The sequence below is a fragment of the Mobula hypostoma genome, chromosome 14, assembly GCF_963921235.1.
Source record: "Mobula hypostoma chromosome 14, sMobHyp1.1, whole genome shotgun sequence".
Classification (NCBI taxonomy): Eukaryota; Metazoa; Chordata; class Chondrichthyes; order Myliobatiformes; family Myliobatidae; genus Mobula; species Mobula hypostoma.
In genome coordinates, this window is record NC_086110.1 from 50,921,628 (window position 1) to 50,937,408 (window position 15,781).

The following is a 15,781-nucleotide window of genomic DNA, read 5'->3' on the forward strand; positions in this document are numbered from 1 at the left end:
AAAAATATAGTGAATTTAAACATGGTTTTTAAATTGGTTTCTGAGATCTCCAGTTTGTACAATGTTAAAGCAGTTAATTGAGGGGTGTACGCTGCCCTAATCCTACGAGGTAAATGCAACATTTTATTTGCAGTAAAGGGACATATGATTGAAATTAGATGAAACGATGGGCAGTGCTTAACGCCAGGGAGAAAAAGAACAGAAAAAAAAATAGATCGTGTGGTTCCATAGTGTGGATCCATTGTATGAAAGGAAATGTTAAGAAAGCTTCCAACTACTTGTAACAGAAAGCAATTGATAATTTCAGAAGAGGCAGAATAGTAAAAGGAATTAAAAATACAAAAATTGCTGGAAATCTGAAACAGAAAATTCTGGAGAGAACATTTCATGCAGCATGGGGCAAGAGAGGGGAACAGAGTTAATATTTCAGACTGAAGACCATTTGTCAGAACTGAAACAATTGGAGAAGAATTCATTTTAAAATGCAACAAAAAAAGCAGAGATGAGGAAAGAACAAAAGGCAGCAACTGTGGTCGATTGGGCAGTAGGCAGGAGAAATTAAGAGAAAATATTTTAAAATCTACCACATATGAGTTCTGCATGACTTCGGCTGGTAGTTGGTGTTACAAGTTCATATTTATAAAATTGACAGACTGTTTTATTGGATGCTGACATTGTAATATGGTTCATTGGAATAATCTGAAATTTTGAAGGTAATTTACAGCAAATTCCAGAAATCTTATGTGATTTTAAGTGAAATGCAATTACAGCTGATGGATTTTTTCCTGAGAAAATTTAATTAAAACATATGGTCAAGTCCGGAAAGTCACATTAGAAATAAAACATATGGAAACTCCGAAAGGGATTTATATTGCTGCTCTTTTAATATAAGAATGATTACATGACCCATGTGACATACAGAGGCGCAATTATAAAATTATCCACATGCTGCTTTTAACTTTACCTCCTTGACAAAATAGACTTCAAAATTTAATCTCATTTTCACTGAGGAAAATAATATTCATTTTGCTCCAGCCACAAAAACATTTTGCTGAAACTCACAAGGGAGTTCATTATATTATATATTATAGATATATATCTACATATCATGGATTTTATCACTGGATGGTAACTGGGTGACGTTTCTCACTGAAACAAATATCATACTGACCCCAGCAGCTGGATAGCACAATCAGAAAGCAAAGCTGCAACAAGATACACAGCAGATCTACGTTCTAAATAAATTGTAGGTAAATTTTAACAGATTTCAGTTATTTCTTCAGTATTATGTGTCTTCAATTAGATACTGAAAGGAGCAATATTTGAAGGAGTGGAGTGTTAAAATTGAAATGAACCAGGAATTCATTATAAGACCATAAGATATAGGAGCAGAATTAGGCCATTTGGCCCACTGAGCCTGCTCAACCATTTCATCTTGGCTAATCCAATTTTCCTCTCAGACCCAGTCTCCTGCTTTCTCCTCATGCCCCTTCGTGCCCTAACCAGTCAAAAACCTATCAACCTCTGCCTTAAATATACATAAAGACTTGGCCTCCACAGCTGCCTGTGGCAAGGATTTCCACAGATTCACCACTCTCTAACTAAAGAAATTCCTCCTCATCTCCATTTTAAAAGGACATCCCTCCACTCTGAGGCAGTGTCCTCTGGTCTTAGACTCTCCCAGCACAAGAGACAATCTCTCCACATCTACTCGATCAAGGTCTTTCAACATTCGACAGATTTCAGTGAGGTCACCCCTCATTCTTCTGAATTCTAGTAAATTCAGGCTCAGAGCCATCAAACACTCTTCATATGACGAGTAATTCAATCATGGAATCATTTTCATGAACCTCCTTTGAATCTTCTCCAGTTTCAGCACTTCCTTTTTAGGATAAGGGGCCTAAAACTGCTCAAAATACTCCATGAGGCCTCACCAATGCTTCATAAAGTCTCAACATTACATCCTTGCTTGTATATTCTAGTCTTCTTGAAATGAATGCTAACATTGCATTTGCCTTCCTCACCGCAGATTCAACCTGCAAATTAACCTTTAGGGAATCCTGCACAAGGACTCCCATATCCCTTTGCGCCTCAATATTATGTATTTTCTCTCCATTTAAAAAATAGTCATCTCTTTCAGTTCTTCTTCCAAAGTGCATGACTATACCCTTCCCAACACTGTATTCTATTTGCCATTTCTTTGCCCATTCTTCTAATCCATCTGTCTTTCTGTAGCCTCTCTACTTCTTCAAAACCACCTGCTCCTCCGCCTATCTTCATATCATCTGCAAACGTTGCAACAAGTTCATCAATTCCATCATCCAAATCATTGACATACAATGTAAAAAAAAATGTGGTCCCAACACAGACCCATGTGGAACATCACTAGTCACCAGCAACCAACCAGAAAAGTCTTCCCTTTATTCCCACCCTTTGCCTCCAGCCAATCAGTCACTGCTTTATCCACGCTAGAATCTTTTCTGTTATATGATGGGCTTGTAACTTGTTAAGCAGCCTCATGTATGGTACCTTAATCAAAGGCCTTTTGAAGATCCAAGTACACAACATCAACCAATTCTCCATTGTCAGTCCTGCAAAGAATTCCAACAGATTTGTCAGGCAAGATTTTCCCTTGAGGAAACCATGCTGACTATGGCCGATTTTATCATGTGCCTTCAAGTACCCTGAGAACTCATCATTAATAATCAACTTCAACATCTTCCCAACCACTAAGTTCAGACTAACTGGCCTATAGTTTTCTTTCTTCTGCCTCTGTCCCTTCATCAAGAATGGTGTGACATTTGCAATTTTCCGGTCTTCAGGGACCATTCCAGAATCTAGGGATTCTTGAAAGATCATTACCAATGCCTCCATGATCTCTTCAGCCAGCTCTTTCAGAACTCTGGGGTGTATGCCATCTGATCCAGGTGACTTATCTACCTTCAGACCTTTCAGTTTCCTAAGAATCTTCTCTCACGTTATCATGACTTCACACACTTCATGACCGCTGACACCTGGAAATTCCACCATACTGCTCGGCCTTCTGCAGTGAAGACTGACGCCGAACACTTGTTCAGTTCTTCTGCCATTTCATTCTCCCCCATTACTATCTCTCCAGCTCGTTTACCAGCAGTCTGATATTCACTCTCGCCTCTCTTTTACACTTCATGTATCTGAAGAAACTTTTGGTATACTCTAATATTATTGGCTAGCTTACTATCATATTCTATCTTTACCTTCTTAATGACTTTTTTAGTTGCCTTCTGGTGGTTTTTAAAAGTTTCCCAATCCCCTAACTTCCCACTAATTTTTCCTCTCTTATATAACCTCTCCTTAGCTTTTATGTTGGCTTTCACTTCTCCTGTCAGACACAGCTGTGTCATCTTGCCTTTAGAATACTTCTTCCTCTTTGGGATGTATATATCCTGTGCCTTCTGAATTACTTTCAGAAATTCCAGCCATTGCTGGTCTGTCGGCAGACCTGCCAGTGTTCTATTCCGATCAATTCTGGCTAACTCCTCTCTCATGCCTCTGTAATTCCCTTTACTTTGATATAATACTGAAACATCTGACTGTAGCTTCTGCTCCTCTAATTTCCATAAGACCACAAGACAAAGGAGCAGAAGTCGGCCATTCGACCCTTTGATTCTACCCCGCCATTTTATCATGAGCTGATCCATTCTCCCATTTAGTCCCACTCCCCCACCTTCTCACCATAACCTTTGATGCCCTGGCTACTCAGATACCTATCAATCTCTGCTTTATATACACCCAATGACTTGGCCTCCGCTGCTGCCCATGGCAACAAATTCCACAGAGTCACCACCCTCTGGCTAAAAAAAAATTTCTTCACATCTCTGTTCTGAATGGGTGCCCTTCAATCCTTAAGTCATGCCTTCTCGTAGTAGACTCCCCCATTATGGGAAACAATTTTGCCACATCCACTCTGTCCATGCCCTTCAGGGTGAATTCAATCATATTGTGATCACTTTCCCCTAAGGGTTCATTTACCTTAAGCTCTCTAATCAATTCTGGTTCATGGAACAACACCCAATCCTGAATAGCTGATTCTCTAGTGGGCTCAACCATGAGCTGCTCTAAAAAGCCATCTCTTAGGCACTCTAGAAAACCTCCTTCCTGGAATCCAGCACAACCTGATTTTCCCAATCTACCTGCAAACTGAAGTCCCTCATGACTATTGTAGCATTGCCCTTTTGGCATGCGTTTTCTATCTCTGGTTGTAATTTGTAGGTCACATCCTTATTACAGTTTGTGGGTCTGTATACAACTCCCATCAGGGACTTTTTACCCTTGCAGTTCCTTAGCTCCATCCACAATGATTCAACACCTTCTGACCCTATGTCACCTCTTTCTACTGATTTGAATTCAATTTTTTATCAACAGAGCAACAGTGCCTCCTCTGCCTTCCTGCCTATCCTTACAACACAATGTGTATCCTTGGACATTAAGCTCCCAGCTATAATCTTCTTTCAGCCATGATTCAGCAATGCTTACATCATATCTGCCAATCTGTAACTGTGCTACGTTCATTCCGTATGATGCATGCATTCAAGTACAACACCTTCAGTCCTGTATTCACACTTTTCAATTTTGTCCACCTTTTACATTTGCATCTCATCCTGTTGACTGTAATTTTGCCCTATCAACAGCCTCTCCTCACTACACATAGTCTCTGTTTGTAAACCAGCTACCCTCATCTTCAGCACTATCATCTGCCTTTCCAAGGATACTCCTTGCATTGAAATATATGCGGCTCAGGACACTAGTCACACCATGCTCAACCTTTTGATTCCTAACTTTGTTTGAGGTCTTACCAACATCTGCCTCCACAACCTCTCCATTAACTGTTCTAGCACTCTGGTTCCCATCCCCCTGTAACTCTAGATTAAACCCCTCCATGCAGCATTAACAAACCTTCCCATTAGGATATTAGTCCCCCTCAGGTTCACGAGCAAACCATCCCTTCTGTTCCACCTTCCAAGGAAGAAAGCCCAATGATCAAAAAATTTTATTCCCCCCCTCCTACACCGACTCCTTAGCCACGTATTTAATCTGTATAATGTTGCTAGCTCTGGCCTCACTGACCTGTGACACAAGTAGCAATTCTGAGATTACAGCTCTGGAGGTCTTGCCTTTAACTTAGCACCTAACTCCCTGAGCTCCCTATGCAGAACCTCATCACTTGTCCTACCCATGTCTTTGGCACCTACATAGACCACGACTTCTGGCTGTTCACCCTCCCACTTATGAATGCTGAGGACTCAGTCCAAGATATTTCGGGCCCTGGCGCCCAAGTGAGGGGAGAAGGGAAACATACCATCTGGGAACCTCACTTTCACCCACAGAACATCCTATTTATTTCCTTAATTAACAAATCCCTATCACCATAGCGTGCCTGTTCTTCCCCTTCTCTTCTGAGTCATAGAGGCAGACAATGCCAGAGACTCTGCCACTGTGACTTTTCTATGTTGGGTCATTTCCCCCCTCCCCAATCACCCCCCCCCATGTACCCAAAGTGTATCTGTTGTTGAGGAGAGTGGCCACAGGCATACTCTGCACTGGCTCCTTAACCCCTTTCCCCTTCCTGACTGTCAGCTAGTTTCCTCTGTTCTGCGCCTTGGGTGTAACTACCTCTCTATATATCCTGCCCATCATCTCCTCAGTCTCCTGAATGATCCGGCTCCAAATCCTTAACGTGGATTGTTAGACACTGCTGCTGAATGCTCTTTTCACAGCTGTAGTCGTCAGGGGCACTGGAGGTCTCCCTGCCTTTCCACATCCCGCCAAGTGTCTCTACTGCCTTAGCTGAGCAGATTTAAAGAAGGGAAGGAGAAAAAAAAAACTTAACCTTTAGATTTTTCTTTTTTTGCTTTCTCTGACTGAAGCCTCAAAGAGATAAACTCTCAAGTTCAGTATTCTGACTCTGCCCACTCTGACGATGGCCGCTGCGCCTGCCCCTGCCTTCCTTTAATTTGCTCTTGCTAATCCATCTCAAACGCTGATTGGCCACTGGTCAAAACTCTTTCTCGCTGTTCCAATCCCCTGCTGCCTTTTGTACTTGGGCAGTGCACCTGACTGAATTTCCCTCCTCTCAAAACTTCCGACGTCAGGATTGGCCACCGGTCAAAGCTCTTTTTTTAGATCATTATAAATGTGCTTATATGGAAGTACCTAATGTTTAAGCTTTAAACCCACCCACCAAAAAGTACACAAGAAGCCCAAATTCACCAGAAGGGAGCAGCAGTGGAACAGTGTCAATACATTAATTAACCCAACATCCAATTAAAGGGCTTGTGAATGATGTTTTAATATGATGCACTGTAGGTAATTAGCATTGATGCTGATGTGCGTTAATTTTGTCTGTCAACTACAGAAGTTAACATTATAATGCAAACTCAGTTAGAATAATGTATAGTTACTCAGGCAACATTGTATTATGGAGATCCAATACTTGAGGTTACGATTGTGCTTATGGTACTGAGATTATTCTCAATGCTTGTAAGCAAAAAACTTTCACTACATACTGGCATCATCTGCTGAATGTAATTATACTGTTTTATAAAATATTTACACACAGAAACAGGGCTCAGGCATAGACTGAGGTTATGCTTGAAGTGAACCTCTACCAACCCATCTTTGAGTAATCCTATCTGCCTATCTAGGGTAACATAACGGTTAGCAAAACCCTTTACTGCACCAGCAAAAGGGGTTTAATTCCTGTCGCTGTCTGTAAGGAGCATGCATACCTGTATCATTGGTACCTAATGGACTATGGCCTCTGGCTGTACACCCTCCCATTTAAGAATGTTGAGGACTCAATCTGAGGTATCCTGAACTCTGGCACCTGGCATATAACGTACCATCCAGGAATCTTGTTCTCATCCACAGAAGCTATTTTCTGTTCCCCTAAGAAATCACCTATCACTGCAGCTTACCGCTCCTCTTCCCTTCCCTTCTGAGTCGCAGAGCCAGACTCAATGCTAGAGACTCTACTGCTGTGACTTTCCTCCTCTCAGCCATCTCTGCCCCCCCCAACAGTATCTAAAAATGTTGTTGAGGGGGTGGCCACAGAGGTATTCTGCGCTGATTGTTTAACCCCTTACCCCTTCATGGCTGTCACCCAGCTTCCTGCGCCTTGGGTGTAACTACCTCTCTATATGTCCCAGCTATAACCCCCTCCATCTTCTGATTGATTGATCCAGGGCTTATCCCGTTCCAGCTTCAACTCCTTAACGCAGATTGTTAGAAGCTGCAGCTGGACGCACTTCTCACAGTTGTAGTTGCCGGGGACACTGAAGATCTCCCCGCCTTCCCACACCCCACAAGAGGACCATTCCGCTTTCTTGCCTGGCATCTTTACACTTCTAACTGAGCAAATATAAATGAAGAACAATAAACTGCTTTGCATGGCCTGAAGATTGACTGGTTGACATACAGTGCGAGATGCGTGTTAACGTAAGATAATATAATGATAGCGTTATTACAGTAAAACAAGCAATCATATAAATATGTGAAACAGCAGCAATAAAAGATCAAAAATCAGAAGTGCAGGATGAGTGTATGTCCGTGAGTTGGGGAGTTGGGGAGTTGGGGAGAGGAGGGGGTGGCTGTGGCAGGACACTCAGAGAGGGTGTTGGTGTGTGCTGGGTGACAGTAGGCTGTTAAGAAGTCTAACATCCTGGGGAAAGAAGCTGGACAGTCCTGCTTCTGGTTCAGTTCGTGCTCCAGGATCATGGCAGCTTCAGTCTTTCCTGTCCATCCACAGAAGATCACATATCTGCCATATTACCTCTCCTCTTCCCACCATCCAGGGTCACAACATTTCCTTCCAAGTGAAGCAGCATTTCATGTGCCCTTCTGCCAATCTGGCATGTTGTATTCCAATGTTCAGAAAGTACACGCTGCGGTATCACTGAACCTAAATACAGACTGGGTGACCATTTTGCATTCTGTCTGCAGAGGGACTCAGAGCTGCTTGTGACTTACTATTGTAATTCCCCTTCCCACCCTCACTCTGACCTACTTGACCGTGACTTCTGACACTGTTACAATGAAGCACAACATAACCTTGAGGAACAACACCTCATCTTCTGTGTGAGCACGTTTTCTCTCTCCATTAACCCAGCCTGACCTTCTAGGCATGCTCTACAGCCCTGCATTTCACACCACTTCATATTCCATGCTCTGTATTCCCTCTAACTGCACATTTCCAGTTCTTCCTCTCTCTAAGTCTGCTCAATATCATGCAGCTAATGCTGAGATACATCCCAAAATGTACTGGGACACATCATCCATGATGCAACCTGGGGTCATCGAGTATTTTGGGTCTTTCAACATCAGACACCCTCGCCTAGGTGAGGGTTGATGAGGCTCCGGCTTGTGCCCCAGCAGCATAGGTCCATGGGTCACACCTCTTGACCTGTAGCCATCTGGAGGCTTGGTCAGCAGCCTCTGGGATGGTGCTGATGGCTCTTTTCTTCACAGCCCCCGTAATGCCAAGGAGAGAGTAGTTTCTGCATAGCAAGCAGCCAGCAAAACCCTATCTCTTTAGGCTCACATCATGCTGCATAGTAATGTAATGGGTGGAAACAAATGCATAATTCACAGCCACCGACATAGATTTGGGGTTCATTTTAAGAGGCTGGTCTGACGTGATCATAATGATGTGAAGCTTTTTACTGTGCTTCATGTTCTGTGTTTGGTTGATAATAAAGGAGTTGTACGGTGTCCCTCAAACTTAAAACGCCTCTGCTATTTTATATACGAAAACCTAGAGTGCACTCCACCCCCATCCCTGCCACTGCTCTACCAGCTCCTGGTATCTGGCTTTCTTATGTTCAAATGCCTCCTCAGTCCAGTCTTCCCAAGGCACAGTCATTTCGACCATGACCACCTGCTTCGAGGTTTCTGACAGAATGACCAAGTCAGGCCTTGGTTATTGGGGTGAGATGAAATCAAGAAACTTTAATTGCTTCATTTACACTGCAAGGGACAGTAAGCACCTGGATAAGCTGATGCTTGATGGGTGCAATAAAAACACTAGTCCCCTTTCAACACCTCACCTTACTTTGACATAAGTTTTCACCATCATCTGATGACCTTATCAACTTACTCATGTGGCAACCCTGGTTTCACTTTGCTAGAGAAATCCCCTATGCTCTATCCCTCCTCCTTATACTCCCCCCTCCCCGACAATGTCGCTCCACCACCACCACGTTCTTCTCAACTTAAGACAAACTTAAGTTTGAATATGGAACAATATAGCACAGGAACAGACCCTTTATGTCCAAGTTGTCTGTGCTTAACACAGCACTGAATTAAACTAAGATGTCACCAAACTTTGATCCAATCAAACTTAACTTCTTAAGAAAACCACTTAATAAAACCACACTACTAGCTTTACATAGTAACCCAATTGACATCGCCCCCGTTTGCCAGTAAATTTGCAGCATGGAATATATAACTATGTGATAAAATTTCAAAATTTTCTCCAAATGTTATAATATATTGTTACAATATAATACATAATTAATATATTATAATATATTAATATATCCATACTTTGATCAGTGTACTTTGATACTGATTGAAAATCACATTTGGCTCTACACATATGTGGTTGCCTGATCCTTTCAAAAAGCATGCTCCAAATTTCTAAAAAGCTTTCTTCTAAGGTTGCAAATGTCAAACAGTTAAACCAGGGTAGATCATACACAGTGAATAGCAGGGGAGTGTTGCAGAACAGGACAACCAAGGAGTACAAGCACATATTTTCATGAAAATATCCTCACAAATTTCTATAGCTGTACCATGGAGAGCATTTTAACTGGCTGAATCACCATACGATATGGGGGTGCTGGGGGGCTGCTGTACAGGATTGTAATAAGCTGCAGAGAGTTGTAAACTCAGTCATCTCCAACCTTAAGGACTCCCATCACCCAGGTCATGCCTTGCTCTCATTTGACCATCAGGAATGAGGTACAGAAGCCAGAAGGCACATACTCAACAATTCAGGAAGAGCTTTTTCCCCTCTGCCATTCAATTTCTGAATGGACATTGAACCCACAAACACTACCTCACTACTTTTTACTTCTATTTTTTCACTACTTATTTTATAGAGCATTCTGACAGGGGCATCACTGTTTGGTATGGCGGGGGCGGGCTACTACACAGGACTGAAAGAAGCTGCAGAGGGTCATAAATTTAGTCAGCTTCATCTTGGGGACTAGCCTACAAACTACCCAGGACATCTTCAAGGAATGGTGTCTCAGAAAGGCAGCATCCGTTATTAAGGACTCCCAGCACCCAGGGCAGGGCATGCCCTTTTCTCACTGTTACCATCAGGTAGGAGGTACAGAAGCCTGAAGGCACACACTCAGTGATTCAGGAACAGCTCCTTGCCCTCTGCCATCCGATTCCTAAATGGACATTGAACCTGTGAACACCACCTCACTTTTTAAATATATATTATTTCTGTTTTTGCACAATTTTAATCTATTCTATACAGTGTGTACGTGTATATATATATACACACACACAGTAATTGATTTAACTTATTTAATTATTCTTCTATATTATGTATTGCTTTGAACTGCTGCTGCTAAGTTAACAAATTTCACGACACATGCCAGTGAAAATTCTGATTTTGATTCTATATACTTACTCTAATTCACAATTTTCCTCTATTATTATGAATTGCATTGAACTGCTGCTGCAAAGACAACAAATTTCATGACATATACCAGTTATATTAAGCCAGATTCTGATTCTGAAAGTGGCAACACAGATAGACAGGGCAGTGAAGAGGGCATTTAGCATGCCTGCCTTTATTAGGCAATAGTTAGAGGAGCAGATAGGAGGTTCTGTGGTCGTGACAGAGAATCCAGGATGGTTTGTTGCCTCCCGGGCACCAGGGTCAAGGATGTCTCTGATCGCTTGCATGACATTCTGAAGTGGGAGGGTGACCAGCCAGATGTCGTGGTGCACATCGGTACCAATGACATAGCAAGGAAGAGTGAGGAGGTCCTGGAGAGTGAGTATAGAGAGCTTGGTAGGAAGTTGAAAAGCAGGACCTCGAGGGTGGTAATCTCAGGATTGCTACCTGTGCTAGGTGCCAGTGAGGGTAGGAATAGGATGCTCTGGAGGATGAACAAGTGGCTGAGGAACTGGTGTAGGGGGCAGGGTTTCAGATTTCAGGATAATTGGGACCTCTTCTGGGGCAGGTGGGACCTGTACAAGAGAGACGGGTTACACTTGAACTACAGGGGGACCAATATCCTTTCAGGGAGGTTTGTTAATGCTATTGGGGAGGCTTTAAACTAGATTTGCAGGGGGATGGGAACCAGAGTGCCAGAGCTGACAGTGTGGCTGGGTTGAAAATAGATTATGTTAAAAGTTCAAGCAAATCCGCTAATAGAAAGGTTGTGAGTAGTGGTAAAAATCTTCTGAGGTGTATATATTTCAATGCTAGGAGTATTGCAGGGAAAGCGGATGAGTTGAGGGCATGGATTGACACGTGGAATTATGACGTTATAACAATTAGTGAAACTTGGCTACAGGAGGGGCAGGACTGGCAGCTTAATATTCCAGGGTTCCGATGTTCAGATGTGATAGAGGCAGAGGTATGAAAGGTGGGGGAGTAGCATTGCTTGTTAGGGAAAATATTACAGCAGTGCTCAGGCAGAACAGATCAGAGGGCTTGTCTACTGAGTCCTTATGGGTGGAGCTAAGAAACAGGAAAGGTATGGCCACATTAGTGGGATTGTATTACAGACCACCCAATAGTCAACAAGAATTGGAAGAGCAAATCTACAGAGAGATAGCAGGCAACTGCAGGAAACATAAAGTTGTGGTGGTAGGGGATTTTAATTTTCCATATATTGATTGGGACTCCCATACTGTTAGGGGTCTAGATGGTTTAGAGTTTGTAAAATGTGTTCAGGAAAGTTTTCTAAATCAATATATAGAGGGACCAACTAGAGGGGATGCAATATTGGATCTCCTGTTAGGTAACGAATTAGGGCAAGTGATAGAAGTCTGTGTAGGGGAGCACTTTGGTTCCAGTGATCATAACACCATTAGTTTCAATTTGATCATGGACAAGGATAGATCTGGTCCTAGGGTTGAGGTCCTGAACTGGAAGAAGGCCAAATTTGAAGAAATGAGAAAAGATCTAAAAAGCGTGGATTGGGTCAGGTTGTTCTCTGGCAAAGATGTGATTGGTAGGTGGGAAGCCTTCAAAGGGGAAATTTTGAGAGTGCAGAGTTTGTATGTTCCTGTCAGGATTAAAGGCAAATTGAATAGGAATAAGAAACCTTGGTTCTCAAGGGATATTGCAACTCTGATAAAGAAGAAGAGGGAGTTGTATGAAATGTATAGGAAACAGGGGGTAAATCAGGTGCTTGAGGAGTATAAGAAGTGCAAGAAAATACTTAAGAAAGAAATCAGGAGGGCTAAAAGAAGACATGAGGTTGCCTTGGCAGTCAAAGTGAAGGATAATCCAAAGAGCTTTTACAAGTATATTAAGAGCAAGAGGATTGTAAGGGATAAAATTGGTCCTCTTGAAGATCAGAGTGGTCGGCTTTGTGCGGAACCAAAGGAAATGGGGGAGATCTTAAATAGGTTTTTTGCGTCTGTATTTACTAAAGAAGCTGGCATGAAATCTATGGAATTGAGGGAATCAAGTAGTGAGACCATGGAAACTGTACAGATTGAAAAGGAGGAGGTGCTTGCTGTCTTGAGGAAAATTAAAGTGGATAAATCCCCGGGACCTGACAGAGTGTTCCCTCGGACCTTGAAGGAGACTAGTGTTGAAATTGCGGGGGCCCTGGCAGAAGTATTTAAAATGTCGCTGTCTACGGGTGAAGTGCCGGAGGATTGGAGAGTGGCTCATGTTGTTCCGTTGTTTAAAAAAGGATCGAAAAGTAATCCGGGAAATTATAGGCCGGTGAGTTTAACGTCAGTAGTAGGTAAGTTATTGGAGGGAGTACTAAGAGACAGAATCTACAAGCATTTGGATAGACAGGGGCTTATTAGGGAGAGTCAACATGGCTTTGTGCGTGGTAGGTCATGTTTGACCAATCTGTTGGAGTTTTTCGAGGAGGTTACCAGGAAAGTGGTTGAAGGGAAGGCAGTGGATATTGTCTACATGGACTTCAGTAAGGCCTTTGACAAGGTCCCGCATGGGAGGTTAGTTAGGAAAATTCAGTGGCTAGGTATACATGGAGAGGTGGTAAATTGGATTAGACATTGGCTCGATGGAAGAAGCCAGAGAGTGGTGGTAGAGAATTGCTTCTCTGAGTGGAGGCCTGTGACTAGTGGTGTGCCACAGGGATCAGTGCTGGGTCCATTGTTATTTGTCATCTATATCAATGATCTGGATGATAATGTGGTAAATTGGATCAGCAAGTTTGCTGATGATACAAAGATTGGAGGTGTAGTAGACAGTGAGGAAGGTTTTCAGAGCCTGCAGAGGGACTTGGACCAGCTGGAAAAATGGGCTGAAAAATGGCAGATGGAGTTTAATACTGACAAGTGTGAGGTATTGCACGTTGGAAGGACAAACCAAGGTAGAACATACAGGGTTAATGGTAAGGCACTGAGGAGTGCAGTGGAACAGAGGGATCTGGGAATATAGATACAAAATTCCCTAAAAGTGTCGTCACAGGTAGATAGGGTCGTAAAGAGAGCTTTTGGTACATTGGCCTTTATTAATCGAAGTATTGAGTATAAGGGCTGGAATGTTATGATGAGGTTGGATAAGGCATTGGTGAGGCCGAATCTGGAGTATTGTGTTCAGTTTTGGTCACCAAATTACAGGAAGGATATAAATAAGGTTGAAAGAGTGCAGAAAAGGTTTACAAGGATGTTGCCAGGACTTGAGAAACTCAGTTACAGAGAAAGGTTGAATAGGTTAGGACGTTATTCCCTGGAGCGTAGAAGAATGAGGGGAGATTTGATAGAGGTATATAAAATTATGATGGGTACAGATAGAGTGAATGCAAGAGGCTTTTTCCACTGAGGCAAGGGGAGAAAAAAACCAGAGGACATGGGTTAAGGGTGAGGGGGGAAAAGTTTAAAGGGAACATTAGGGGGGGCTTCTTCACACAGAGAGTGGTGGGAGTATGGAATGAGCTGCCAGACAAGGTGGTGAATGCGGGTTCTTTTTTAACATTTAAGAATAAATTGGACAGATACATGGATGGGAGGTGTATGGAGGGATATGGTCCATGTGCAGGTCAGTGGGACTAGGCAGAAAATAGTTCAACACAGCCAAGAAGGGCCAAAAGGCCTGTTTCTGTGCTGTAGTTTCTATGGTTCTATGGCACTGAGTACAAGAGTTGTAATGTTATTTTAGAGTTGTACTAGATGTTGGTGAGATTACACTAGGAGTACTGTGTGCAGGTCTGCTTACCATAGTATAGGAAGGATCAGATTAGGCCAGAGAGGGGGCAAAATTCACAAGAATGTTGTTGAGACTAGAGGGTTTAACTTGTAAAGAGAGACTGGATAATCTCTTCCCTGGGGTGAAAGGAATTAAAGGGTTGCAGGCAACCTCAAATAGGTTTATAAATCCATGAGCCACACAAAGAATATGACAGAGGAACTCAACAGGTTAAGCAGTATCTGTGGGGGAAGTAAACTGGTAGATGATTAATGTTGCTCCTGGTTACAGCACCTGCAGACTCTTGTGTCTTCCTACAGGAAAAATATCAGTATGCTTGAAAGAGTGCAGAGAAAAATTGCAAGGATGTTGCTGGGAATTGAGGACTAGTTTAGGGGAAAGGGTTGAATAGAATAATTGAATACTTATTCCCTAGAGTTCAAGAAAATGAAGAGAGATCCCCTAAGTTTGGGTGACAATCGACCTAAAGGCTATAGGTTTAAGGAGAAAAGTGAAATATTTAAAAGGAACCTGAGGGGGAACTTGCTCATTCAGAGAGTGGTGCAAGTGTGGAATGAACTGTTGGTGGATGCAGGTTCATTTGCAACATTTAAGTGAAGTTTGGATAGGTACGTGGATGAGAGGAGTATAGAGGGCTATCGTCTGGATGTGGTGGGTGGGACTAGGCAGGAAAACAAGAGGTGTAACTACACTAGTCCAATGAAATAATGGCCATGCATCATACAGATGTCCTTGAAGATTTATTTTTATCTCTCTCTGTTTCTTCAGCAGACACCGTGAAAACTACAAGAAAATAAAGACATAAAAGGTTTGAAATATACATCTCTCAGTCTTCTAAAGTCTCTCAAGCTAGTGTCCTCTGATAAACAAGCCCCAAAACACATCAGCGCAACAGAAGTGTGCTGAAATCAAATAAAATCACTAAAAATGTATCACACTATCCATGTAAAAGCACATCAACAACATTGTACACAATATAAAACAAATAAAAACAATTACCGTGTGCGCCTTTTGGACCACATGCAGAATAAGGTTATTTTAGGCCCATGTGTCTTTCTCGGCTTCCATGTTGGTTCTGACCCATAATGCCACAGTCATGCTCTTATTAAACTCTGGTCATGTGACCCATTACACTCTATATTAAATAAAACCTTACATAAGAAGCACAAAATTTTAAATCAAACATTATTTTAAGATTTTAAAAAATCATGAATTTATGACAAAAGCATATAAACATCTCAATGAAACATGTCTCTGAGACAGTTACAAGAGGCATGGGCAAAATGAACTGAAGGGTCAGTATCTTTGCCATAGTGTTCTAAGATTATATGACTCTATGAGGGGCATAGGTCGGGT

The 15,781-nt window shown here is 42.3% G+C and overlaps 1 long non-coding RNA gene across 1 annotated transcript in view; it reads right to left on the reverse strand.

The window, feature by feature from the left end:
- The window catches only part of LOC134356522 (uncharacterized), a 129,014-nt gene extending 113,478 nt beyond the window's left edge, over window positions 1–15,536 (reverse strand). The window contains exon 1 of the long non-coding RNA XR_010020379.1: window positions 15,425–15,536. This is a non-coding gene — a long non-coding RNA (uncharacterized LOC134356522). The remainder of the gene's footprint in view (window positions 1–15,424) is intronic.
- Window positions 15,537–15,781: the final 245 nt, after the last annotated feature.